Raw genomic sequence first — 5000 nt, 5'->3', positions numbered from 1 at the left:
CATAGCATAACATAGCATAACACAGCATATAGCAGCATAACATAGCACAACATAGCATAAAATAGCATAGCATATCATAGCATAACACAGCATAATATAGCATAACATAGCACAACATAGCATAAAATACCATAACATAACATAGCATAACACAGCATAATACAGCATAACATAGCACAACATAGCATAAAATAGCACGGCATAGTATAACATAACATAGCACAACACAGCACAAAACAGCATAGCATAACAAAACCAACATAGCACACACAGTACAACATAACATAACATAACACAGTGTAACATAGCATACCGTAGCCAGAGTCAAAGTTGGGTAAAGTGCTCTCGAATTTCCTGACTAATTATCTGCCATTAAAGTTAGATCTCTCAAACACGCTTCCATTAATGTCTAATGTTTAAAATTACTATTTTTATTTTATTTCGGTGATATAAGATATAACTGTCAAATTGACGGGAAAATATACATTGACCAATTTGACCGTCAATTAATTTAAAACTTGACGGTGAGACTGTTATTTTTATAACAGTTTTTTTTATGTGCTAGGCCTAGTGCGGAATGTTTGGGAATTGGGAATTTAAGAATCAGTCAGTTCAAATGATTTCTTTGACTGCTATGATTTAACTGGTGTGTATATATGTGTGTATATGTATACAGTATGTGTGATATATACACTAACAACCACAACAACAAAATCAATGCAACCGCTTCTAGTCCACTGCAGGACAAAGGTCTCAGACATGTATTTAGTCATGTTTGGGATCTGGACAGTTTACATCACCATGATGGTCAACTGCGGATTGGTGATGGTGGGAGATTTTTGTCTGATTGCTCACAGCAAACCAACCTAGTATGGGTGGCCCTGACTAGTGCGGCTTTGTGGATCAGGGTGATACACAAACCCTTCAAAATATCCAAACTCAGAATGGGACACACACACACACACACGCACATATATATATATATATATATATATATATATTTTCTTTCTCCCTTGAGATGAAAAGGGCCTAATTTCTATACATTAAGGTTCTTTTCAAATGGTTCGATACGCAAAATATTGAATCGACCCGTGAATTTAATATAGTCTTGCTTGTTTAAAACAAAAATAGATATTATTTATACTTCTTGATATCAAAAGTTTACATTTCTGTTTTCATTTCGTAAGCCTTCCATCTCTGTTGATTATTAATATTATTATTCCCTTCTACATTGAGTAATGGAGAGGATTGTGTTTAAAACATCATAGTACCTCCTTAAAGACACTTAAGAAAACGTATAACGTAGAAGAAAACGTATAGTACAGACTAACTATAGAATATTGTATCCCCTTAAAAATCCTATGTATATTTTCGTAAACAAAACTAAATAAGTACAATTATGAGTATATACTACTGCTCTATAGTGGAAAAATGCAGTATCTCTATAAATATAAATATCAAAATCCTCCAGAAATCTTGAAAGACTTTCTCAATATGCCATTTTTTTTTCTGTAGTCGCAGATAAAATAGATCAGATAGATTTAGTTGAAGACAATGTCATTAAAAAGATCAGGATATGGAGGTCTAGATTGGTCAACATAAATTTGCTTTGAGTTTTATTAGGGCTCAATTTCATGGTCCATAATTAACACCATATACTAATTTCAACTACATCTTTGTTAATATTTTTTGAACCCCTAAATCTAGTCAGTAGATGGACTCAATGCAACAAGAGTAGCATCATCTGCATGAGGAATAAACTTATTATTTGGCACAAAATGACGATAACGATAATAATAACAATAATGTAGATTTATTAAAGAATAAAATATGTTCTTTATGATATAGATACCGAAGGTTTTAACAAACCTTTGTTCCATATGACAATGAAGTTAGCCATTCAATTATTGTAATTTTGAAACAATTAGCTCACGGGTCACCCTTCCAATCACTATGCAGAGTAAATTTAATCAACTTCACTGATCAGAGATTAACTAAAATAATAATAAAACAATAGTTATTGATACAGTTATAGTTATGAAAACTTTTTCGAAAAGAAAGAAAAAAAAATGTTATAAAAACAGAACTTCATCAAAAAAATATCTGCCATTTTCCTTCCTCTCCTTTCCTATCCTGAATTTACTTCCTCTTTCCTCCTTTTTTTTCTTTTTTTTTTATTTCCGATTGGGCTCTTTCTGTCTCTCTTTGATGAATTTAACGAAAAACTTTTTTTCTCTTTAGATAAGAGGTACCATGGAATTTAGAGTGGTCTAACCAGAAACGACACACACATCCACATGCACACACACACACACACACACACACATATATATATATATATATATATATATACATATATACTGTATATATCATCCTCATCATCATCTCCTCCTACACCTATTAACGCAAAGGGCCTCAGTTAGATTTCTCCAGTCGTCTCTATCCTGAGTTTTTAAATCAGTACTTCTCCATTTGTTATCTCCTACTTCACGCTTCATAGTTTTCAGTCATGTAGGCTTGAGTGTTGTATATAAGTGTATACATATATATATATATATATATATATATATATAAATTGTGACAGAAAAGTCCTTAGACTGCATGCCACTTGCCGTTCATCTGAAACTCAGAAAATGATAATACTTATGTTGGCCGATGTGGTAACGTCCCTGACTAGTGATCGCCAGACTGTGGTTCCAGCCCTGCTCAAACTCGTTAGTTCCTTTGGTCGCTGCAACCACATCATCCTTGTGAGCTAATGATCGGTGGTTTGTTGGAGCCTATAGATCTACCTGCTGAGTCATCAGCAGCCATTGCCTGCCCCTTCCCGGTCCTAGCTTGGGTGGAGAGGGGGCTTGAGCACTGATCATATGTATATATGGTCAGTCTCTAGGGCTTTATCCGGCTTAATAAGGCAATGCCATTCTTAAGCAGCCTTTAGACCTTTAAAGCCTTTAATGCTTGATTGACAGGTGAATTAAAGTTCTTAATCGCTGGTGGCAGATGGAAACTGCAGCATAGGACCTGAGTATATATATATATATATATATATATATGTGTTCTCTTAAATTCATTTTATGCCTTTATAAAAAATTGAATAAAAAATCTTGCAGCGCTTGGCAACTGGACAATACCGGCCGCGAACAGAACAGGAATAAAATTCTGGCAGCTTTTGGCAACTGTTACATCACCGGCCACGGAGAGAACAAGGAATTAACATATAGAATGCAGAACACAATTCATTTAAATTCATTCTGTATTCGTTTTTAACAAGACTTGAATGAGAATCATGAATTATTCATCTTAAAAGAGAGAAGGAAATGGGCGTAGCAGACGAAATTCTTGAACGTGCATTTTCTTTTATATTTTCTTCATTTCTCTCTTTATCTTTCCGGATGGGTATTTATCCTGTCTTAATTGCAGGTGTTATTCAAGAATGTTTTTTTTTACAACGTTCATGGAGTACACGGACACACACACACACACACACACATATATATATATATATATATATATATACATACTGTATACAAATGTGTTTGTGTGTATACATAAATATGTATAAATATATTATTCACACTTTTATTTATTTATTTATCTGATATGGCATTTACCCTAATATTTGGAGGTAATCGGTATAAACAAAAATGAAAAAAGGGGATTTTACTTCTAAAATGTTCCTCCCAGCCTGACGAGGGGCTCAGCCGAGTTTGGTTGGTACTGCCAACAGCCAACAGTTAACCCTCCCATTCTTCCACCACAAATGAAGCTTCATATGCTGACTACCCTACTGCTGCTACCTCAGCAGTCACCAAGAGGACCGGAGGAAGTAGCAGTGCCCATCGGAACTGCGTCACAATCGCTCGCTATTCATTCCTATTTCTAGCACGCTCTTTTGCCTATCTCACATCTATTTTCCTGTCACCTAGAGCTTTATTCACTCCATCCATCCACCCAATGCTTAGCTTTCCTCTTGTACTTCTTTCATCAACTCTTGTATTCATCACCTTCTTCAGCAGACAGCCACTTTCCATTCTCTCAACATGGCCAAACAACCTCAACCCATTCATATCCACTCTAGCTGTTAATTCATTTCTCACACCAGTTCCCACCCTCACTACTTCGTTCCTAAACCTATCCAATCAAGATATACCAGCCATACTCCTCAGACACTTTATCTCGAACACATTCATTTTTTGTCTCTCCGTCACTTTCATTCCCCATAACTCCGATCCATACATCACAGTTGGTACAATCGCTTTCTCATACAGAACTCTCTTTAAATTCATGATTCATGCCTAACCCTCTATTCTTTACCGCTCCCTTCTCTGCCCCCAACACTTTGCATCCTCCATTCACTCTCTGACGTACATCTGCTTCCACTCTACCATTTGCAGCTACAACAGAACCCGAGTACCTAAACTGATCTACTTCCTCAAGTAACTCTTCATTCAACATGACATTCAACCTCGCACTACCTCTGCTTTTCGTACATCTTATAATCTTACTCTTACCCACATTAACTCACAAATTCCTTCTCTCATATGCCCTTCCAAACTCTGTCACTAATCGACATAGCTTCTCTTCCGAGTCTGCAACCAGTACAGTATCATTGGCAAACAACAACTGATTTACCTCCCACTCATGATCACTCTTGTCTATCATTTCCAATCCTCGACTAAGCACTCGCACAATTACCTTTCTCAATGAAGTTAGCCATTCAATTATTGTAATTTTGAACCAACCATGACGACATCATGCATCCCTGTCTCAGCCCCACTCTCACTGGAAACCACTCACTCACTTCATGTCCTATCCTAATACATGCTTTACTGCCAATGTATAAACTCTCCACTGCTAGAGAGAGAGAGAGAGAGAGAGAGAGAGAGAGAGAGAGAGGTAGCAGTTTGACAAAGTAACAATCTACCACTATCAGACAGAACAACTTGAATGAACGGATACCATTTATCTATATCTACCACATATTTCCCTTCAATTCA

Source organism: Palaemon carinicauda, chromosome 23 (assembly GCF_036898095.1).
Source record: "Palaemon carinicauda isolate YSFRI2023 chromosome 23, ASM3689809v2, whole genome shotgun sequence".
NCBI lineage: Eukaryota > Metazoa > Arthropoda > Malacostraca > Decapoda > Palaemonidae > Palaemon > Palaemon carinicauda.
This window is presented reverse-complemented; position numbering follows the sequence as displayed.